This window comes from Anser anser (genome assembly GCF_964211835.1).
Source record: "Anser anser genome assembly, chromosome: 9".
NCBI classification, from domain to species: Eukaryota; Metazoa; Chordata; class Aves; order Anseriformes; family Anatidae; genus Anser; species Anser anser.
The window spans coordinates 23650874-23674555 of NC_139729.1; the positions used below are offsets into that span (position 1 = coordinate 23650874).

General features: G+C 56.6%; 1 protein-coding gene across 5 annotated transcripts in view; it reads left to right on the forward strand.

Moving 5' to 3' along the window:
* Positions 1-4207: 4207 nt before the first annotated feature.
* Positions 4208-23682, forward strand: part of PLD1 (phospholipase D1) — a 64308-nt gene continuing 44833 nt past the window's right edge. Inside the window, exons 1-2 of one of the 5 annotated variants that reach the window (XM_083848848.1) lie at positions 4208-4463; positions 12780-12928. The gene's annotated coding sequence lies outside the window, so the exon portion shown is untranslated. Of the gene's footprint in view, positions 4464-5531; positions 5558-12779; positions 12929-14148; positions 14352-23682 lie in introns of those variants that run through there. The other 4 variants (XM_083848851.1, XM_083848849.1, XM_083848850.1 and 1 more) reach the window with 4 other exon arrangements.

A 23682-nucleotide genomic window follows, 5' to 3' on the forward strand; every position in this document is an offset into this window, starting at 1 on the left:
GCAATTTGCACTTATAATATTATACCACTATTTCTGTTGAATAGTGAAGGCATTAATCATAGGATCATAGAATGGTTTGGGTTGTAAAGGACCTTAAAGACCATCTAGCTCCAAACCCCTGCCATGGGTGGGGATATCCTCCGCTGGGTCAGGTTGCAGAAAGCCCCATCCAGCATTAATGCTGCCACTGAGATGATATGCTGAGTTATTGGTCAGCCAGCATCACTTTATTAACCTTAAATTGGGGGCGGATGGCACAGTGTTGGGTAATCCAGGACCCCAGCAAAGCTACATGACAGGATGGTGTCACAGGATACGTGACACAGATTCTTCCTAGGAAAGACAGGCAGAATTACTGGTGCAATAGCTGATTCTTTACTCAGTCTTGTCATTTGTGTGCTGGTGTGACTGATAATGTCAGCAAGCTTCCTAACAGCACTAAATCAGGTCCATAAGTTTCAATTTGAATAGTACAATTAACAGCAACAACAAAAACACGAAAGTTGGTTCTGGAAGCTAGACACTGGGCTGCTTTCATGGCGTGAAGATTACCTCTATACAGACATGAACCCATATCAGCACAAATGGGTGGCTTCCTAGGCTCAGCCCCAGACCCCGATCAGGGCTCAGGGCTGTGCAGGGCGCTGAACCCTGCCTTGGCATGTCCCTTGGGAACATCCTGGGGTCAGCTGTGGCTGTCCCAAAGCTGTGACTTGGGCAGCCGTTCAGCCCACGTGCCCAGAGCTGTCCCTGCCCCTCCGGGCTGCTGCCACCCAAACCCTTGGTGGCCAGCTCTGTCTTCTGAAGAAAGTGGATGTTTCGATCAGGGGTGCTTCTGGGCTCTGCATTATCATCACGGTTCTCTCTTCCTTCTCATTCTTTCCTTGCAGTTTTGTTCATCTCTCTCCTGCAATGCAAAATGTCTTCCAGAAATTCAGGAGCCCAGAGAACCTGCTAGCTGTGGGGAAGGAGGACCAGAGATCAACGCAGTTTATTCTTGAAAAAGTGTTACTCTTACCATCTAGACTTAGGTCAACCTGGTCAATCCAGAGATTGCTGTGGGGATTCAGATTTAAGTCCATCTTCGAAGAGTTCATCAGTGTTCTGGATTAGAAGTATAAGAATTATGGCATTAAACATAGAGGTTGTTCCTTTCAGAGTATTTGGCAATATCAATTGCCAAATGTCCATGTAGAAAACAAGTTTTTAATTTAGGTATGCTTTTTTTGTTTTACAATTCTCTCCACTTTAACTAGAAAAAAAGCTACATTACCTGAGGAAATATTTAGTACCGTGCTGCTTGAGAAAAAAAAAATATATATATATATATATATATAATAATAATTCAACTTGTAAAAGTGGCAAATAATGCCCAAGCACTCAGCTTTACTACCAACATGTGCAAATAGTTAAGAATGAGCTACCATCAACCAGCCTTTCTTGTCCTAAAGCCCCACTCAGCTCAGAACCGTCTTCAGGGGTTATTATTTCCAGTTATTTAGTGTTTGTAAGTGCAATGCTCCCACTGATGCTATACCCCAAACGAGGAGGGCAGGGTAGGTAATTGCTGTTTTTCAAACAGCTCGGTGTGTACAAAGCCCTCTAACCAAGCCTGGTTTCCAAGAACAGCGTTTGAAGCTCTGGTGTCCTCTCTTTGGTTTATCACCCCGAATCGTACACTGCGTTCAGTTCTTTGCTGTCGTCCTTACAAACACTTCCTCCACGTCTACCAGCTCACAAACACTGCGGTGGCTTCTGTAAACCACAAACAAGTGCTGTACACTTCTGTCAGTATTTCTTTTGTACCACCAGGTTCTTGCTTTAGCGGTATCTGCAGGTTGTTTGGCAGTTCTGTGGCACACGTTGCCCGGAGGCCTCATCCTTATGCAAAAGCAGCACTCAGAGGAGCTCTTCTCCGCCTGGCAGGCAGAGGTTCAGGTCCGAGCTCTCCACCTCCTTTTTGTGAAAAAGGTGCTGCTTTGACTCTGTCAGAATATTTTCTTCTCCCTTAAGCCATCAGGGCTTGGTTGTGCCTGGTTCTCCGGGAGGTCAGCGTGCTCTCCTCGAGCAGACGTTGTACCCCCTGAGGAGCCCCACAGCTGGCTTCCCTTTGGCTGCAGAATCCCAAACGACCACCCCTTTTCTGTTCTCATCAAGGCAGAAAGTTTCTTCCTTGGTGTCCTAATGCTCCTAAGCACGTTCAGGTTTTCCTACTGTGGTGCGCCATTTTCCAGGCTCAGGTGGCAGAGCTGCCTATACAAATGTCTCTTTTCATTTCAACCTATTTTCCCTGGCACCAGAGGAGCGGAAGCCTCCACAGGCTGCCGGCCTTGCTGGCATGGCTCCCCAGGAAGGCTGCAAATTCATCTTTCCGGGGAACTACAGCTCCCAGAAGACATCTCATCCTCCCCAGACCAGGAAACGAGGCCTGCTGGCTCCGCCACATCTTTCGACAGTCTTCCTCCTTGCTGGACGGGAGTGAGTGACAGAAGGGAAGAGGCCTTGCAGCGAGCGGCTCTGTGTGGGCCTGCAAACTCCTCCTCCTCCTCTTCAGCCTCGGGTCAGACACTCTGACACGTCTGTGGCGCCAGCCCGAAGCGCGTGGTGAGACACCAGGCCTCCTCGTTCCGCAGGAGCTGGCTTGGGCAGGATTTTAGGAGGAAGGATGTAACTTCGGGGCTCTAAGCAGTCTCCATGCAGTTTCACGTGACGTGACTCAGCACTCTGCTCCGTCCCTTAACAAGCCTCCGCTCCTAATTAAAAGCAGCCTCTCGCTGCGAGCGCCGCCTCAGTGAAGTCACGGATAGCGGCACCGCCCCGGACAAACCCATTTGCGCGGGTGCTGCGATCTCCTGAAGTCATCTCCGTTTCTGAAATCAGAAGTCAAGGCTGTTCCTTTCACAACATCTTTCTAAAGCCCCGTTTCCAAAGCGCTGATCGCTCAGGGCTGCGGCTGAAGTCGGGAGGAGCCTCCTGGAAGTCAGCTGCCGGGGTATGTTGTCAGTGAGCTGAAAGGTCCCGGTCTGACATCCGCAGAGCAGAGAGCTCAGGGTTGGTTTCCAGCAAGCCAAAGGAATTGGGTAATGAGCAGTGTTGTCTCCCCAGTGGGGGTTTTGGTTGCAAAAGTGAAAAATCAGTCTGGCATTTCAAGCATACCGCACTTTTCCCTGCCTGAGGCCAGTCAAAACAAGGCAGCCAGGGCTTAAGCTGTTCGGTGATAGAACAGCTTACCGAAATGAGCACTGACCTTCACCCGCGCGCTAGCTCCAGTGGAAGCGCTAACGTGAACGCAGCAGGCCGGAGCCTGCTGTGATGTTCCGACGTGCTCTGGCTCTGCCGGGCTTCCCTCGCGCCTCTCCCGGGAAGCCTCAGCCTCCGAGGCCGCTGCTGACGGAGCTTCAGGAGGACGCGGCACTGTGGGTCCGTGGCAGAAGCCCACCCTGACAAAAGGTGCTGTCAGGAACTGGAGGGTGGAAAGGAAAAGGGATTCACAATGAAGACGAGAAAGCTTTTCAAGAACTTCAAATCAACCACTTCTGAAGAGCTTGTAAGAAATACCTCTGCTTGCCAAGAACGTATCTGTGAAAGGTACCGGCACCTCCTCCGCTTGTGACATTTCTTTGTCTCTCACAGGAGGAAAATAATGAAGCACAATTACTGTAGAAAGCAATCAGATAATGCTTGTTTCTAATTGCTGCTGACAGGGAAGCCTCATTGTGTTTGAATTTTAGCAAAGCAAATGTTAGTTGGTGAAGTTGCCCCTAACACCACACAAACCTTCGATACCTCTTCCCTGAAAAGCTGCAATTTCAGTGAACGTCACGTGCAATGCTGAGCATGTACGTGAAATAATTAGCCAGCAGGCTGTACCTAGCTGTGCCCTTCCACTTCCTCTCCTCAGCTCGTTCTTCGAAAGCCTCCTGGGACTGCACGGTCACGGCTTGCCTGGCACCAGGCAGGCACCAGAAGCAGGAAAAAAAAAAAAAAAAGGCAAAGTGACCCTGCCAGAATGTTTTTAGCAAATTTGAAACAGGAGAGTGGTTTCATACTGGATGGGCTCGCTGCATCGGGGATGTTTTGAGCCAGAACAAGCAATAGGGTTAGAAGCAGCAGTATTGTACGATTTGTTTTCACTGCTTTGCGATAAAGTCCCTTCTATCTACTTCTAGAACACGAAAAAAATGAACTAGTTATCCAGAGGGAGGGAAAAAAAAAAAAAGGGAAGGCCACGAGCTGCTCGCGTTTTGGCGTTTCAGAGCAGAGCTGAAGTGACGTCGGAAGCAGGAAGCGGCGCTGCGAGCCGCAGCAGCGGCGGGCGATGCCGCGTGGCTGGGCGACGTATCTCACCTCGCCTCCTGCCTTCACCCACCGCCCGCCGGCAGCTCCAGGAGCGGCCGCATCCGCTGCTCGTGTCCCGCCCCTGAGCGCGGCGCGCGGCGGCCTTGCTGGTGGTCGGGAGCCAGGTGAGTGCCGGCTGGCACGGGGCCGGCTGGGTGGGCGCGAGGTTTCGTTTGGGGAAGAGGCCCCGCGCTGTCAGGAGGTTGGGTGAGGCGGCACCGCATGGGTTTGGGATGGGCAGGTTGCTCGCAGCCGCCCTCGGCTCTAAAGTCAACACCACATACACGCATGCAGCCTCACCCAGCTGCCTGAGTCCTGCACCGAGCCTGGCAGTGCTTGGCTACTGGGAGAACCTAAGGATTTGGGAACAAGTGTCTTCTGAAGCAGCTTTTTGGTCAACGTTGATGCGAAGTACAAGTAAGTGCTGGTCGTTTGCCTAAGGATCTGCCTGGGGAGACACCAGTACGGATGGCAAGACTCAAAGCAAGTCCCAGCCCTTCTTGTACGAGCTCCCAGACCTTGGGTGTGCTCGGCTGGAAGTCGCAGCCTCCGTGTCGGGAGCTGCCTCCAACCAAACGCCGCCCTCCCGTTGTTCATCAGCCCGTGCTGTGTGCTCACAGCTGCATTGCTGAGGAACCCGTTCTGGTTCGCGTTTGTGTTCCTGCAGGAAGGGTGGCAGAGGGTAAACCAGGGAAATTTGGCACTCTGCGTCTGCTTTCATTTAAAGATTTAATGACTGACACCTTTAAGGCTGTATGCATCTGATTGCCCTGTTAGTGTTCTTTATATATATATATATATATCTGTGTGTGTATGCTTGTATATTTCATAGTTTTCAAAAATCTATAGTGGGAAAGTGATTGCCAGCTGGAAGAGTGCAAAAATCTGGTTAAGTGCAAAAATTCTGAACGTTTTTCCTTTAACATGTCATGCGTTGTAACAGGACCTGATGAATTAGCTAGGTAAACGGGCGTTGCTGCACACTTAGGCAAATACCAGGCAGTTCAGCACATTGATCCTGACGCTCAGGTAAACACCTGTGTCCAGTCAGTTCCGTGAAAAAGGCAGCGGCTCGCTGAAGACAACTTGCTCTGTGCTGTAGTATCTTGCTGTTGGCATCTTTGCCAAGCACGCTCCGATTTCTAATACTCTGCTCTTCCCAGAGTTATGGGCAGAACTGAAGGGAGGTGAGAACCCAACCCTCGGAGTGCCCTTCTGGGTGAGTACGGACAGAAGTGACTGCGTGCACTCTGCTGGGGGATTTGCATGCAGGTTTTTGTTTTTTCTTTCATTGCTTTTTTCACTTGTTCTTCCTTTTTCAGTGTTCATCCTATGACAAAGCCTGTGTTTAGATAGCTTTTACTTGGACTGTACGAAACGACTGGGACTTTCTGTCTCTCAAAAAAAAAAGAGGAATAGAGAATTATGCTACTGTTTTTACTGGAGTGCTTGAGCAAACTGTTTGCTTGAGCAAATGCAATTCTATGATTCTGAAACTGGAAGCAGGGTACTGGCGAGCTGGGGCTGATGTGTGCTTCATCTTGTATTAAACTCCGGAATGGCAGCGCAGTGCATTGAGCCTTTTTGCGTGTGTGCTTGCCAAAGAGTAAAATAACTTCTTTGAGACTAGCTTTATGCTTCCTCATAGATTTTCAGTATAACTGAGGGAAAATAACATTTTACAGTGTGCCTTTTTTTGGGGTGGCATCTGCCCTAGCCTGGGTCTTGCTCCCTGGGGCTTCGGAGCAGCGGGTGCTTTGCAGCGCGGGAGCCAGGACGTGCCTGCACCTCTCCTGCTCTCAGAGGTTTTCTGGTCAGCTCGGAGCCGCTGTGTTTGCTCGTGATGGCCGTGCCGGGTGGCCTGCCATGGTACTGCCCTCGGCTTGCTGCTGCACCGGGGCCATGCTCAGGGGCACCCTCGTGGCCCCACGTCCAGCTCCTAGTTCTGGATCCGGCCAGGAGTCGGGCTTATTTATGGGGATGTGTTGCACTGTGGCCGGGAGAGCTCCGGCCTTGCTGCCAAGCTGTCTGACCCCAGCGTGGCTTTCAGGAGGTGCTCGCTAAACGTGTGCGCGCTCAGGAACAAGGCCTGAGAGCTGCCCCCAGCTCAGCGCCTCCTCCCGTCTCCCGGCGTTACAACCTCAGTGAGTCACCTTCCGACTGAGGTGGGTCAGCCCCGGGGCTGCCGGGGATACACCGGGGACACACCGTACGATAGCCCTGCCCGTGGGTCTCCGTCCCCAGGAAGGTGGAGGTGAAGTGATTCCGTATGCGTTAGGGCCGCTTTCCAACAAGGAAACGTTGAACAGGAAAGTTTTAGACCAGGGCTGGGTTAGGAAGGGAAGCAAAGGGAAAGCGGCTGCCTGGCGAGGTGCTGTGGGAGAAGCGAGCGGCTGGGCAGCCCTGCGCACGGATTCGTAGCGCCGGAGACGGGAAGCAACATCTGCCTCGTCTCGTCCGGCCTCTCCACCACGTGTGGTTGCAGTTTGCCCGGATATTTCTGAGTACACATGCTGGAATATGCTGTCCCGGTCGGCTGGTCTGACCTGCTGTGAAAGGCAAGCCATGGGATTTGTAGTCTCCTCAAGCCTTCGGAAGGAGAAACTCCCGTCTTTGATAGAGGTATTTTCAGTGGTGGCGATTCTACTTCACCTTCTGATGAGCGGCTCCCCTGGCCGGGTTTATTTTTTTGGCCTCTGACATTCGTGTCGTGTCCTAACAACAACCGGAGAGGGCTCAGCTGACGTCCAGGACCAGGTTATCACTTCACAACAGTAACTTTCCAATAGCGCAAGCAAAGATCTGAGGACCCAGCAAAGCAGCATATTGCAAAAGTACGCAAAAAGCCCGATTCATGTGGTAATCAAAAATTCAAGTGAGGAGCTAATTTGGAGCATCTTAATATTGGGAGTGAATGAAAACAAAATTTAAATAAAAATATTCAGAGACACTAAACTAATACTGCAAGGAGCTACAGGCATATGGTAATCCTGACAAAGGAGGTTTTCTAAATGTGGAGCATAACTGGGAGGCACAAAGCTAGCACCAAGCAAAAGGAGAAACATTTTTTCTCCATATTAAAAAATGCATCTATAGGAAGATAAATACGCTTACAGGGATTTTTGGAGTGCCTTTTCTGTGTAGGACCATATGCAGGCAGGACAGCAATAAAGAGAAAACGGCCTTTACCAAAGCTAACAAGGAAAAGAAATTCAGTAAAAGGGTGTACAACCATGTGAAAGAAGCAAGCGATGGCTCAGAAGATGAGATTTTTGCATGTAATTAATTAAAGCAGAGGAAAAAAGAAAATAACTTGGGAAATTTGGAGCAGCGCTGGGTCCGAAGGCAGGAGAGCAGCGCTGGGTGTGCACGCTGGGTCACAGAGGCTTTGTCGTGGCTACGCAAGAAAAGAGATTTTACTGCGATAAAACCGACTTAAATTATGCAACGACTAGCTCACTTCCTATCCCCCTTTGAAACCTACTTTACAAATAAAACATTGGTGGAAAAAAAAGAAAAAAAAAAAAAAAAAAGAAACATAGCAGGAACTTCAACCAGAGACTTGTTGGTTTTAACAAAGCAGGGAAAAATGACCCGCGGAGCTGGCACATAATGGCACCGGGTGCGGAACAGAGCGAGAGCTGGGGCTAAAACTGGAAAAAACGCTTGCAGTAATTCTCGTTCCAGCGCGCCCGGCTGGCCCCAAGCTGAGCACAGCGCTGAGTGCAGAGGCTTCAGGGGAAGGAACGAGGACGAGAGCCAGGGCACTGGTAGGAAAGGGAGAAGGTGCGGGGAGGAAGGGCTGGCTGCCAGGTGGGGGCTGCCGCTGGTGAAGAAGGAGGCTGGCGAGAAGTGAAAGGGGAAGGAGGAGCCCTTTTGGGTGGGTGAGCGGTGCTGTGCCCTACACAGAGCTCAGGGCTAAGGGGAGCCCAGCGAGGGCTCCCTCAGGCATTTCTCCTGCCCTGAGATGAGCTTAAACTGTCCCCAGGGCTTAGCGGTGGGGGTGCGAAGAGGTAGGAGCTTTGGGGACACCCCGGTGCTGTGAGCGGGGCAGCTGTGGTGCCGGCTGAGTCACGGGAACGGCCAGAAAAGAAACCCACAAAAGCGCGTACCGCTGCCTGTCACAGGGCAGACTCGCTCCTGTCGTGGCTTGGTGCCGCGGATCCACTTTGCATGAGACAAAGGTCCCTTCTCGGCAGTTTGAATGGCTGTTCTGAGCCACTGGCAAGCTCGGGGCCCGCGGAACAGGCTCTCCTTTCTTCCCTGTAAGTGCAGCAAATGTAACGGCGCTACGATAGAGAGCCGGTGGGATATAATCTGGTGTCACGCTAGTAGGTTTGTCCGGTGTTGTTCCCAGACAACCGCGACAGAAGGGATGCTGCAGTGAGAGAGTTTGTACAGGGGGAGGAAATTAGATCTCGCTTCTGAAAAAAAAGGAGAGAGAGCAAGGCTCTGTGAATGAAGAGCAAGGCTGAGAGGTGCCGTCGCTGGACTCAATACAGGGAGTGACAAGGGGATGGCGGCGGAAGCTGCAGCTGGAGAGGGCACTAGGGGTCACCCCTGTCTTATCTCTGTCATCTGAATTTAATTCTGAAGGACGATAACGAATGTGATCGAAACCAAAGCCTTTTTTTTTTTTTTTTTTTTTTTTGTGGGCTAGACAGCTTGCATCTCATTTCGTCGTTTTCTGCTCCAGCCCGCCGGCCTTCTGTCTGCCTGCGCCTTAAAACGAGCCGCCCTGCAGTCTGCGGGATGCAGCCGGGGAGGAGGCTCGGGGAGCGGGGGAGCCGCATCAAAATCCCCTCGGTGCAGCTCCTGCTGCTGCCCAGCCCGGGCTCAGGCAGTGCCGAGTGCCAGGTCAGGCAGAACCACATCGGGGCCCTGGCGTGTCCCTGCAAGCAGGGCCGAGCAAACTGATTGCTGCGATGAATGGCACCCTTGTAGTCAGGAGAGGAACTCCTGACACGTTTCGCTCTGCCTGGCCAGTAATCCCGTCCGTCTCTCCCTCCTTCCCCCCCCAGATAAGGATCCCTGACTTCTCACAAAGCTGCCTCTGTGCCTGCGGCGGGAGGAGGATCGGGTGCCTGGGTTGTGAAGGGGAATGCAAATCCTCTTCTCCGAGCCGTTTTTTTTGGCTTTCGTGTCTGGAAGTAACCGTCGGTGTGGGCTGAATGTATTGTCTGAGGCTGGGAGTCGGGCTTCGGAAGGCGGGATGCTCGGTGCCTAGGGAGAACGAGGATTTTTTACTGATGGAGGTGATTTGTCCAGGGACAGGCAGGCGCTCAGGCGTACCGGACCCGATGCAGAGGTTGCACCCCGACAATCTGCCTTTTACCTATGGCTATGTTTTGTAGTTGACTTTGCAAAACGTGGCCCATTTCGTCCGCAGAGGATTACGGTGTAATAGACCGTGGCATTTCTTGATGCACGGTATTGCAGAAGCTGGAAATCCATGGGAACTCAGAACCTGAACGGGCAAATGAGTGAAGGAAAAAGCTGCTGGGGGCTGTGGAAGTGCAACGGTAACAGCTTCAGGCTCGGAAAGCCCCTCGCATGCAAGTCCCTGGAGACAGGGAGAACACTGGAGACGCTTCCCCATAACCGTGCCCCGTTTGCACGCTCTCTAAGTGTGCAAACTCTTTCCTACCCATCTGTAACAACCCACTTGGGTTGGCTCACCTGGCTGAACGTGGCCCCGGGGACACGCGTGCTGCGGTCGCACTCTCAGCCGAAGGTGGGGGAGTTCTCCGGCTCCCTATTTTAGGGTTTTATGTAACACGCGGCTTATATAAGCCTTTGTCTGTTAGCTAAATGGGTGGAGCGTATCTCGCTTGGGTTTGTCGCTAAAGAAACACTCGTTACTTAACTCTTACCCAAGTGCTTATTACATACTTTCAGAATAGTTGAGCTCGTTCCTTTCTCGATGCCGGTAATGATGTACCTCCTTGACAACCTGCTATGGATGAATGACAACAGGGGTAATTCACCCATGCACCGAGCCACGTCTCAGAACCCACGAGAAACGAGGCTGTTGGTGCAGGCAAGGGCAAACCGAGGCATGCCCCAAGCCCTGGCCACGGGTTGCATCTTGCTTTTTCGTGCTGCCTCCTGGCAGGACGCATTTTGTGGTGTGGGCAGGGGAGGGAGGGCAAAACCCCCTGACTTCAAAACCCCCTAGCAAAACCCCTAACTTCAGCGCAGCCAGGCTTGTCCCCGGCACCAGTTCCCATTCAGAAAGGGGAAGGGGAGGTGGCAGCCGGTGCCAAAGCTGCTCTGGGCCCTGTGACGCTGCTCCCTGCGGTCACCTGGATGTCTTCCCAGAGCAGGACAGCCGTCCTCCAGCAGGTGAAGGTGGGTCACGCCGTGCTGCGTGGGAGCGGGACGGCAGGAAGAGCTGTGCCCAGCCCCGGTGCTGGGGAGGACGGCGCGGGTTGTTTTCGGACGGACTTGTTGAGCTCCCTCAAACCTGTCATTCATGCCGCCGCGCGGCTTTAAATAGCAAGACGGCGTGCGTCGTAGCTTAACACCATACGGAGCTGCTTTGCACTCTCTCCTTCCTCCAGATACCGTGCTGCGCACGCTGACGTGCCTGGCATTCCTCCGCGCGCACCGGGAGCACTGCGCACGGCAGCTCCCGCTTCCCACCCCGGCCACACCGTGCCTGGGCCGCATGGTGCACCCCGGGACCTGCAGAGCCGAGGCTGGCCCTGCCCCACTGCAAGTTTCCGAGTTCTTTTTCCCTTACCAATTTCATTCACGCTTCCCCCTTGAGAGGCAAAAAAAAAATAAAAATACCCAAACAGCGCGAGCTTTGTTTTTGTTTCCATGGGAATTCTGCGAGAGGGGGAGGCTGTGAAAGAAAATTGAAATATCCCGGCCAAGCCCGATCATGTTGGGATCCTGGGCAGCCGCTGAGCCATCTCGGAGCAGCTAAAGCCCAGGGGTCCCGCTGTCCCCTGGTTGTCCCCTGCCCAGGGACGGGGCTGCCGCCGCTGCCGCGGTGTCGTGGGGAGCCTCGCTGCTCTGCGGGGCCGCGCCACGGCCAGCGCTTCGGGCATGAGAAGATGTGACTACAAGTCCCAGGAGGCACCGTGGCCAGGCCGGCTGCCAGGGCTAAGTGCTCAAACTTCCTCCCCTGCCTCTTCCTCCAAAGTTAGGATGGCAATTGTTTTCCCTGAAGGATGGGGGAGGAGAAGAAAAAAGTACTTGGCTGTTTTCAGCTCCGTCCCGCAGCACCTCGTGGGGACGTGCCGCTCTCCTTTCTGAGTGCGTTGCTCTGAAATGCCCACCGAAAACCACATTTTCAGCTCCTGGTTCAGCTCCTAGCGAGGCACAATAACCCCGGTGTCCTGAAGGACCGCAGCGCCGCACGTGCCTGCGATACACGCGGAGGCTGAGAGACCGCTGGGCGAGCTGGCAGAGGGGAGCAGGGTCCCCCCGGCTGGCAGATGGCCCCTGGGCAGGCAGCACGGCCCCAGCAGCGCCCCGAGTTCCTGCCCAGCTGAGCTCAGGGCCAGGAGAAGGCAGCCCCCCGTGGCACAGCACAGGCACCGGCACCAGCATCCCCCGTGCTTGGTGCCTGCAAGGTCCGTGCAGGCGCGGAGGAAACGCAGGGAGGAAAAAGGCTCCTCCAGGTTGGCTGCAGCCAAGAAGGACGGGCGGAAGAGTGCTCGGCTCAAGAGATAGATGGCTTTTTCCTTTGTTTGTGTGTTTTCGCCGTCTTTGACATTTGCTGAACCTAGAAAGTGTCGGCTGCTGTGAGCAGTTGCAGCTGAAGTGTGGCTGTTTGGCTGCCCCGGGCTGGGGAAACAGCCTGGCGTTTGTGACACCGTGAATAACACGGCTCTGGGGATCGTACTGGTGTAGCTGTGGTCATTTCACTCGGGGAAAGCACCCTGGTGAGAAGAATTAGGCAGGTGAATGCCTGTATTCGGGTGGTATCTGCGTTCACTGAGTCAGGGCAATCCCAAGCAGGACTCCTCCGAAATGGCTGAGGAGTGGGGCACCCTCCTGTGTGCCAGCGCCTGGGCAAAACTGCTTTTTGCCCTAGGGTGGAGGGGAGACTGCATTTCCAGGTGCAAGACTGTGGCTTCCTCCCCTCCCCTCGTTGGCCACCACCGTTGTCTGTGGTGCCAAGCGGTGAGTGAGACTGGGGTCGAGGGCCTCGTCTGAAAAAATGAATAGTAATAATCCCCATTCCTTCTCCTGGGCGGTCTTTCAGCTGGAGGGTTGGGTTTGGTGGGCAGCAGCGCAGGCTCTCAGCAGTCCTCGAAAAGCCCTTCTGCAGATGTCTCTGTGCCTTACGCATCCCCACTTCGGGCCAACTCATTAGGCACAACAACAAAAAAATTTAAAGAGAAGGAGAGACATGAATAAAATGCAGAAAAAAAAAAAGTAAAGGAAAGCAAAGGTTGCTAACATTGTCACCTTGGTTTTTCCAGGACCCAGCCGCATCGCTCCCTGTGTGACCGGCACGCAGTGCGCTCCTGGCACCAGCGACTCGCGGTAGATGAGCGAAGCTGGCATCCCCTGTGACGGCGGCCGGCGTCCTCAGAGAGCTGCGGGGAACCTTCTGGAGACCGAAAGTCAGGTGGGAACAGAGAGCAAAAGAAATCCCAGCCTCGCCCGTTCTGTGGTCGCCCGACACCGTTGCGTTTCCCCGGGGTGTTTTAGGAGGCCTCCGCCCGGGATGCGCTCCGTGGGTTGCCCCTGGCTCAGGGAAGGCGCTGGGAAGAGCGGCGAGGCGCTCTCCGCAGGTGCTGCGCGCGGCCCTGCCCGGGCTCAGCGCCCTGGGAGCGGACGAGCCGTGCTGCGGCGCTCTCGGGCAGCCGGCTCAGATTTCTGAGTGTGATTTTAAGTGCCAAGGGCGGCACTCACGGTGTTTGCAGAAAGTCAGCCGAGCCAGAGCAAACCCCGCCTGGACAGACGGAGCGGACGTGGGGCAGGTGGGCTCGGAAACGGTGCTGGTGCTGGTGGCCCAGCCTGGAGCTGTGCTGGGGAACGTGGGAACGCTTCAATATCGCACTGCCAGGGCACTGTCTGTACCTGAAGTTGGGTTATTTATCCGTCTGGGTCTGAGGGGCACGGCTCAGTTCCTTGCTACTTAAATAAAACAAAACAAAATAAATCCTTTAAGGAAGAAAACTATCACAACCGCACCGAAGCCTTGCCGTAGGGACAGAAGTGGGAGCGCTGAATTCCCTGGAAGAAGCCCCCGGGACGCCCCCCGTACGGCTGCAGGGCTGGGAGCTGGGCTGTAGCCAGGACTGGGGCAGCGTGGCAGCGTGCGGGGCCGCCCGAGCTGCCCAGCGTGCGGAGGGGTGTCGCTTCTCCGCGTGTCGGCTCGGTGCTTCTCTTGAGCACAAAAATTTTTTCACTGTTCCTACAAAATCTGCGCCTTTGTGATGAGCGAGGGCTTTGTGGATGGAAGCGACGTGAGAAACGCAGGATTTGCAGCCGCGTACCGCTCAGACCCACGCAGAATGTGACCTTAATGCGATCCTTAAGTTGTGCAGCGCTAACGGTGGCACCGCTGCGTTTCATTCAGCCTGGGTGTGCACGCGCTTGTGCCCCCCGTGCCAAACCCAATTCCTTAGCGGGGGGGGAGCAAGCCTCCTTCCCCTGCCCAAACTGGCTGCGGAAGGGGAAGAAGGAAGGCGAGCTTTGCGTCCCCGTGCTGGGGGGGAATGCCCAAGCAGCCCCCCCTCCCAATTAAGCGCTCCTTTTAATTACCCCCCCCCCATGACAAGGGGTCTCCCCGCCCCGAAGCGCCAGCAGCAGCCCCCCCCCCGGCGGTGTCCCGGCGCACGGGGAGTGGTTTCCCCGCAAGTGGCCGCTATAGGCTGGGGCTGGGGCTGGGGCTCGCCTCGCCCCGCCCGGGGGGAGCCGGCCCTGGGCTTGGGGCTGCTGCCTTTGGGGTTTTGAGGCTGCTGGTTTTGGGTTTTTGGGGGCTGCGGCGCGGCCCCGAGCCGGGACTGGGCACCATGAGGCCGCCGCTCCCCCGGGGGCACGAGGTTGGTGGGGGCCGGGGGGGGGGGGACAAGGGAGGGTTAGAGGGGGGGGTTAGAGGGTACGGGGGGCTGAGGGGGAAGGGGGTTATGGGGTAGGGGGGTTAAAGCCGGGGGGCGCCGCCCGTGGGGGTCTCCCCGTGGCTGCAAAGTTCGCTCCCGGGGCTTGCAGGGGGCTTGCGGCGCCTTGGTGCGGGGGGGTTGTAGCGGGGGGCGGTGGGGACAGGGCTCGGGACACGGGTGGGGACCCGGGTGGCCGCGCTGTCGCCTCCAGCTCCGGTGCCCGCCCGCATCGCCGCGCTCCTGCCCGGCTCGGGGCACATCTGGAGCCCCGAAACGCCTGGGAGCGGGCCCGGGACGCGGCCGAGGCCGGCCACGGCCCCCCCCCACGGTCACGGGTGGGTTTTGGGGCCGTCGGGGCTGGCTGAGTCTTGCTCGTCCCGGCCGCGTTTGGGCTGCCCGAGGCCGGGGCTGGCGCCCACCGCGCCGGGGGAGCCACCGCGCCCTGCTCCCGGGCAGCCCGGAGGGGAGACACCGATTCAAGGGGCTTGAATGGCCCAAAAAAATCCTATTTCCCCACCCCGTGCAGCCGCTGGTGTCTGACAGCGTGTGCCCGTGAGAGTGGCTCGCTGGTGACCGGGGACTTTCATCCCCGGGGATGGTCAGTGCGTCCCAAAGCCGGGCGGCTCCCGGCAGCGCGCTTCTGCTCTGCCCAGGCTCAGCTCACGTGGGGAAGGCTGAAGGGTCTCGCTAAACCGCCCGTGTGCATGTTTAATTTCGTCCAGGTACCTAGCATCCTCCTTCAGGACTACTGAGAGTTGGTTTCGAGGCTCTGGTCTGGAAAAAAAAAAAAAACACCCCAGGGACTTCTCCTGGGCCCCCTCCCCCCGGTGCTGTTTCGGCTGCGAGGAGCCCCAGCTCAGGGACAGGGGGACATGGGCAGCTCTCGTGGCTGGGGAAGAGTTTCCCAGGATCAGAGCTGCCACTTTTAGCTGCTGAGGATATGGTTTTACGTATAAATAAATGAAGGACAAATTCCTAAGTCTGAGGTAGGTGATCTCTGCTGGTGAAATCACCCTGTTGTGGAGCGGCCTGCAATCACATGCCTCAGCTGGAAATTTTTACTACTTTTGCTAACAGCAGATTGTAAAGGCCTGTGTCAACTTGACTTTGTTATCCCCTGTAATTTATGAGGTGCTCTTTAGACTGCAGGTGTGTCTGCAGGAGAGGAAGGATCTGGTGTTTTAGTGGGTCTGTTCTCAGGACGTGATTTGAGAAACGTCTTCCTTGAAAACCTCTGCAAAGAAGTGTGGTCGTGCCCCTTTTATTTGCTAGGCATAGACCAAACTTGGTTTTTTCCACTTACTCTTTCTCTGGTAATTGATTTAAAGCAAGCCAGCAAACCTTCAGGGAAAGAAATATCAGGGGAAATACACTCGCTGCCAGTACTGCCACAAATTGTGTTCCCGGGAAGTGGAATGGCAAAGCGAATGCCAGTCCCTGATGCTCATACAGCCTCCTGCATCGCTCTCCTCCGGCTCTGCCCAGCGAGCGGGCTGCGGGCAGCACCGCGCTGCCACCAGCGGCTCCCGTCTGCTGCCAGCTTTGCTGCAGACAGGTGGCTTTCCAGCTCCACACCAGCACGGCTGTTTTGAAGGAAGTCATTTAAAAGATAAGGACGATTTTAAAAACTGGTTTGAGTGGGAACCAGCGTCGTACCGGGGACCTACATCAGTCCCCGGGAAGCAATCTGAGCTTCTCCGGGCGTTGGTTTGCCGGAGCGTCTTGTGGCAGCGGTTACCTGCTTCTTGTCGAGGCTTCTGCAGAGCGAGGAGGGCAGGAGCCAGCCCTTCACGCCATTTCCTCCCATTGTCTGACAACCCATGGTGTGTTTTTAACTTGCTCTCGCCTGTCCTGAGCTGTGAAAACTCCTGCAGGGACCGAAAGAGACTTGGTCACGGCTGGGGCTGACGGAAGCCGCGGTTTCATTCTTTTTGCCTCCCCTTCCCCAAACCTTGCCCAGCTTTTCTGCTGAAAAGAAGGCTGTTTTGGTATTTCGGGTGGTGTTCAGGTGCTGCTTGCCGCGCCGTTCCTGCGCCCTCTGGGACGTGGGATGTGCGAGGGGCTGGCACGCAGCCCGGCGGGTCTGTGTGTGCCCTGCTGCCGGGCGGCCCGAGCTGGCCCCGCCGAGCTGCAGGGTGGAGATGCGTGCAGACAGAAAATACATCCTTATATATTTATTATGTGTTATCTTATATATCTGCACGTAGTTTGTTTTTAACAGATATCTGGTTGGGCACCTCTGCCCTGCTGCTTGCTGCCAGGGCCCCGTGGGCGGCTGCCAGATGCCCGTACCAGCTCCCTGCGTGCAGGCACCCTGGAAAGCAGAGGGAGTGGGGGAAAAAAGCTCCGTTTCCCAGCTTTTCTCTCCAAAACACGCACCATGCTGTGCGTGTGTCTCCCACCCACTCGACACAGGTTGTCCAGGGTGGTGGGAGGCAGCCGATGCCCTCGTGGTAGGGGACACGTGCCCAGCCCCTGCCTCCCAGGGGGGCGTGGAGGAGGTAAAAGCATGGGTTTGCAGAACATAAATTGTGTTTTATATATATATATATTTGCGCCTTCAGGATTCAGAGCTTTCTGTTTCCACACGATAATAGCAGGAGATACCTAATCGTTGGGGTCGGCACCGTGCAGTGCCACCACCGCCCCGAGCCCTTCGCTCAGCCCCGCCGCTGGTGCCCGTGCGCCGTGGTGGCGTTCAGCGCTCCCAGGCTGCCGGAGCAGATAAACAGCACGGGCTGGGGGTTAACGGAACGGGGCAGGCGTGGGGGAAGCTGCCTGGTGGCTGGTGCTCCCACGACGGGAGGGACTCCCTAAAAAAGGGGCCAGGAGGAGAGGGAGTCATTAAGCCAAGGACCTGCTGCTGCTGCGACACCAAGCGTGCCGTGCCCATCCAGCGTGAAAACACAGCGTGCAGCCAGGGTTTGCTGCCGGAAAGGGGTGCAGGTGTTTAATATCAAGATAAGATTGCTATCTTGGGGTGGTTATCGAGTCGTGTGCTGGCTTTATTGCCAAGAAAATATGTCGAAGAGTGGGGCTGGATGGGAACATTGCAGGTCACAACCTGGCAGACCCGGCAGCATCTCCCAGGCGCACGTCCCGTGGCTGCATGGAGCCACGTTGGGCACGTGCGGCGTTCACACCTCGCTGCTCTCCGCCTGATCGCCTTCCTGCAGCCGTTCTCCTGCAGAGCCCTCCCTTTGTGCTCCGGGGACACAGCGCTGACCCTGTCGAGCTCCAGCAAATAAAACTGTGCGTTCCTCTGCTAGGATCTGACAGCAAGGTAGCCGGTTTGCTTTAGTTATCCTTGTGTAAGAGTGGCGTCTCTTCCGCCTCCTCCTTCCCTTCTTTTTGGCAGAGGAGGTGTGGATAAAATAAGAAATTGTCCACAGCCATAAGGAGCTGACTATCTAGGGAGAAAGTATGCAATAAAAAGGAGATGTGAACAGAGCTGGGGCGGGCAGTTCGCCGAAGAGAAGGGCGTCCGACCCTCCGTGTCCCACCCTGAGCAAGCTGGGGCTTGGTACGGAAAGCGTCTGCGAGAGGAGGTGCGGAGCAGGGAGCTGGAGAAGACGAAAATCCTCCTTGCTATCTGCAGGTTTACCCAACAGAAAGAGGCTTTTTCCTTGGGCGTGGAGGCCTGTTTGCGTGGTGCTGACAGCAGTGAATATTCCTGGAGCAGGGAGCTACTCTCCCTGTTTGCACCTCTGGCGGTGGAACACAAACCGAGATGTGATTTCCTTGGCTGCGTTTTCCCCGCGCCAGCTGCGAGGGGGCCCGATTCCTGACTTATCTTTTTACTTCCGCCAGTGCGAAGTGAGGTGGGGGCTTTTTGGGTGAAATGGGACCAGTCTGCTGCTGGAGCTTTCCCCGGGCACCCCTGGGACCGATGCTGCCCCCGGGGGGTCCTGCCTGGGGGGGACACAGGGCACAGCGGCACCGCTCTTCTCCCGGCCGAGCCTCGCGGTGCGGGGGCACAGAAGGCAGCGTCAGGCAGACAAGATCCCCCAGGTCGGCGCCGTGACGCTCTCTGTCCAAGTCCATGCAAGTGGATGATTCACATCCAGTTGTTGTTCCTGCCTACCCCGTGCTGCAGGAGCTTGCTTCTCGGCGCTTCTCGTACCGCTGGCGTGTCCCGAGGCTTCCCGTGCCTCCGGCCGCGTGGGTCGCGGGCACGCAGGAGTGACTCGGCACGGGGCCGCTTCCCGGAGGTCTGCCTGGTGAGATGGGCAGATGGCTTTTTAGTTGGAAAAGCTCGCTTCTGACTGTTCCCCCCAGCCAGGACAAACCCTCTCGCGGGCACGCAGCGGCAGCCGCATCTCCTGGCGAAGCAGCTGCACCTCGCAGCGCCGGCGTGGTTCAGCGTGCGCCGGGCTGATGCTGGGTGGCAGCCTCCAGGGGTGCCCGTGGGAAAATTAAACCAGCGGCAGGGATTAACTGCCTGCTGCCGGTAACTTGGGGCGAGCTGGCCGTGGCAGTGGGTTGTCACCGCGCTGACTGGCTAAAGGCAGCCTCGCTGCTGTCTTTTATTTTTTATTTTTTTAAGTTCTCTTTACACAAGCTTTGAGCATGGCACAGAAAGGTAAAATAAATGGATAGTTGGGGCGTGCACTGTCTCTTTATTCAAGTAAAATGCGCTCACAGGATGTGCTTGGCACTTCGGCACGCAGGACGTGCAGCTTGGTATTTCCTGGGTGCAGCCCGAGGCGCCCGCCGCTGCCCAGCTCTCCCGGTGAGCCCAGTGTTCACCCCTGGTGCAGCCGAAGGGCTGTGGAAGCGATCTGGCGAGCAGGCATCGCGTAGGCTTTTCAGACAGGATATTTTGGTCTCATTCCTCCTTTTCTAAGTGTCTATTTCTGTAGTCCCAACGAGATGTTCTGAAGTGTGTTTTTCCATGACAGAAGTTTCCTGCAAACTGACTTTTTGCAGGGGTCCCACCCAGCTGTAAGCCTCACCAGCGCAGAGCAGCGGATGAGTCACGGTGCCTCTTAAATTTCTGTGGTTAGACCTGATCCCACGGCGTTTTGGCAGCAGTTATGGCAAGCGAGCCATTTTGTTCCCTGGCACAAAGAACCAGCGAGATAGGAGCTGCTGTCTGAGGCCTGCTGGGCTTGGTTTTTTTTTTCACCCCCCCCCAAAAAAAAAACCCTATTGCTCTATCTTTCTGCCAAACAGCCTGTTTTGTGTGCAGGAGGAATGCAAATGTCTGCAGCAACCTTTTGAAGCACTGCTGCTCGGGGAGGCAGTGAGGAAAAACCCGAGGAAAAATAGCGCTGAACCCGCGGCTCACTGTGCTGCCCAGCTCGGGCTGAGCTGCGCGGGGCTGAGCTCCTGCGTCGTAACCTCGGTGCTCCGACATCCCCCGGGATGGTTTGGAGCAGCTCTGTCCTGCTCCACCAAGGGATGAAGGCCTGGGGCAGCTCAGGCTGGGGGTGCTGGGGCAGGGGACGGGACAGGGACGAGCCGGGGCTCAGTGGGAGCTCGGGCATCGGCAGCATCTCCCGGTGCCTGGCCCTCAGCGCGCTGCTGCTCCGTCTCGGGGGAGGAATTTTTTGCTCCTATTTCATTCTAAGGAAGCTGTCAGGGCTGTCGATACGTGTAAATGAGCTGCTTTGCATAAATTTGCAGATGTTTAGTTGTATTTCAGCGAGAAACAGAGGAGAGCTATTCCGTTCCTGCTGTTCTGCTTCTGCAAGTCGCGTCTTTGTGCGGAGCAGTCTGCTGTTGACTTCGCCTGTTTCTGATCGCAGTTCAACAGGTACTGATCGGCAAGTACCTCGAGGGCCCTGTGTCCTGCGTGCTGGTACCATCCTGTGGGGTGCCGGACGTCTCCCAGGGAAGCGTTGCTTTGCGAAGCCCCCTGCGAAGTCCGGATGCGGCCCCTGCCCTCGGGGCTCAGCTCGCTGTCTCTTCCGGCTCCCTCTTGGGCTTTCCCCGCCAACCGTCTTCTCCTCGTGAACTCCAAGTTCTCAAATATTTGTTTTAGCTGTCCAGGGAGAGGGGAAATGCCGATCTTGGGAGGCGTTAGCATGAGCCCAGGTCTGCCCATGAAGCTGTTGATGCACGGTAGGAGACGTGTGGCTGGGGAAGGGAGGCCGAGCGCTGACGTCTCCCCGTGCCGGTGCTCGCTGCTGCCCGTGGCTTTCGGCAAGCAGCTGCTTGGGAAACGCAAACCGGGAGCGGGAGCGCCTCCATCCGCGGCCTCCTCAGCGTGTGGGCTGCCTGGGCACGTGGCACTGGGTGGCCTCGGCCTGGCGGTGGGAGCTGAGGCTGCTGAGCGCCGTAGCTTCAGGGGTGATGAGTGAAAGTCACCGAGGCTGGGGACCTCAGCTCGCTGTCGGATCTGTTAGTCGCGGTGCCTGCAGCTTCTTTAGAAGCTTTGCTCCAAAATGCCCCGCGTGCCGTGCCGCTGCTGGTGGCACCTTGTGCTGCTCGGTGCCGTGGTGCCCGCGGAAACCTCTCGTTACTTCGGGCAAGTCACTGGAAGGGTCAAAAACCCCTCCCAAATTAGCACCTCCGTATACTTTTGTGTGCGATTTTCAACAGCAGCGTGAGGAAAAAAAAAAGGTGCCTGCTTAATGGAGACGTGGGGATGAGCAGAACCCCTGGCGGTGCAGCCGGAGCGGTGGCCGACAGATCCCACCGCGTCCCCCCGCACAGAAACCACAGCTAGGGCGCAGGGACTGCCTTGCACCGAGCCCCAAGCGCAGGCTGCCGCGTTTGGCCCGGGAGGAGCTACGCGAAGGGCTGTACGTGCTCGCATTTATCAGCGGTGACCTGAGCCTGCCCGGGGATGGGGGGGCCAGCTCCGAGCCCCCGAAATTCCCCGTGGAAACGCGGTCTGGCAGGTGGTGGTTGCTGGGCAAGGAGGCAACCAGAATAGCCGTGAGAGCTGCCTGGGACGTCAGCCGCGGGGATGTATACGTTTAGGTAATGAAAGTATGTCCTGCACGCGCATGACGTGCTCAGCTATATATATCGGGGCGGCAGAAATGCTCACCATCCCGGCTGCAGCTGTCCTCACCTCTGCTTATTGTCACTCCGAGAGTCCCTTGCACGATGCTGTCGCCCTGGCAAGCTCCTCGGCTTCAGGGTTGTTATAAAGCTGTTACGGTCCCTTCCTCGTGCCAAGAGCCGCGCGTCTGCCAGCGCTCTCAGGCGCTGCATCCTTTGCCCTCCCGGCTCCATGCTCTGAAGCAGGTATTTTTGCTTCGCCCCCTTTTCTCCCAGCCTGGCCGCCCCGGGAAGGAGCCCTGCTCCTTCCCCTCGCCCCAACACCGTGCTGCTGGGCTTGGGGTGCTGTGATCGTATTGGGGACGGGCCCCACGGGATGGGGCACACCTGGTGGCCGGCTTCCCGCAGAGGTGGCGCTGCCCGAGCTGGGGCTGGGTGGGAGCCCCCGGCCAGGGCACAGGACACCCGTCCCCGTCACCACCAGCAAAAGTTGGCCCGGTGGGACTCAAAGCCTGGGTGTGGCCCCAGTGGTGAGACCAGGGGTTGCGAAACTCGCTGCGGGTTTGGGGCTGGGGTACGCGGGGCGGATCGCGCAGTGCATCAGAGTGAGCTCAGCAGCCGCTGCTCCTCCGCGAGTGCCGCCGTCTCCCTTTCATGTCGCCGTGCAGCAAAGCAAATAAAACGAGTCCTTGGGAAGGGCCGGACGCTTAGGCTGGTCCTGGGCGTGGGGAAAACCGCAGCGCAGAGGGGTTTTGGGACCGTGGCAGAGGGTTAGTCACCCCGGGGATGGCCACTGCCTTACCTCACCGCTGCCCTTGGCCTCCCCCTGCTCTCCTGTTGCCTTTCCCCCGGCACACGCGCCACGGGACGGGACGGGTGCTGCAGGAGGCAGCTCGGGGCTCTCAGCCACGGTGCAGCCCGGGCAGCGGGGATTTACACAGGTGCCCGTGCTCCTGACGGGTGCTCCAGGCGTCCCCCCGTGCTGCCGGACGCGTGGGTCCCCGTCACCCGGCGGTTCCCTCGGGCAGGCTCGGGGCTTGGCAGAAACCCTCGCGGAGAAGGCCGGCGGAGATCAATAACTCGCAGGCAGACGGCTGCGCTGCAGGCGTTGAACGGGAAACGCTGGCTGGCTCCTGCCTCCAGAGGGACTGCTGGTAAACGCAGGGGCTTGGCTTTCCGAGAGGAATTGGTTTGGAAGCAGTGTTTGGAAATATTTGGGGTTTTATCAGGAATGAGCCGGAGATAAGCGGCGTAGGTTGGGACCATGCCCGAACACGCTGCTTGCTGTTGATCCAGATCCCTTGTCGAGTCCTCCTCCGGCTCCAGGAGATCTTCCCGGGCTGGCAGCAATGCTTTAGCTCCTGTTCGGGGCTTGTTTGTGTGAGCCCAGTGGCCGGTGCTGGAGGGACCCCGAGGCCGGGGTCTGGCACCTGCCGAGGGACTGGGACAGAAGCGAAGGAACCAGCGGGACGGGGTGGTGCCGGGGTGCTGGGGCTGTGCCGGGGCTGCGGGTCAGCCTGGCTCCTCCTGGCGGTATTTCTTCCATTAAAGCTAATTTTAGGCTTAAAATGTGAGAAATTGGGAAATATTTACATGGAAAACCTTTCACCGCCAGGCAGGAACTGTTGAGGGCACGGTGCATAGGATTTCCTTGGCACCCAGCCTGGGCTCTCGGTGCCCGCATGGCACCCGGGCTCCTGGCGGCAGCAGCAGCAGCGGCAGGAAACCCAAGGCTCGAGTCGTTTTCCCCATTTCGGTGCCCTGTTTCAGCCCGAACCCATCCGTTTTGCAGTCGTGCACAGGGAGGCTCGCGTGGGTCCTGCTGCCGGCGGGACAGAGCCAAGTGTGGGAGCGGAGGTCGCTCTTAGCCCTTGCCAGGAGGTCGCCGTGCCGGGAGGGTGGCGTGAGAACCGGGAGGAGGGCAGCCAGCGGGACCAGAGCGCTTCTCGCCGCGGGGACGGGAGGTGATGGAGAGCATCGAGGCCTGGGGGGCATCAACAGGGGACGCCTGGTTTTGCTGCACGGGCTTTCTCCTTCCCAAGCGAGGCCTCGCTGGGTTTCCTAGGTCTGCGTGGTGCTCCTTACGGGGCAGCGGTTGAGCTTGTGGCAGATCTGCCACAGTTTTAAGAGAATACGCTCGGGCTGACCGAATTTTTGGTCGTCTGTGCTGTTACCAGGTGCACACATCTTCACATCAGGACTGGAGTGCCTTCAAAGCACAGAACAATTTGTGAATATTTACTAATATATGCTAAATATGCAAAAATATACTAAAATATACTTTGTCTCCCAGTTTCCACGCATTTAAGGCCTGGCTTTT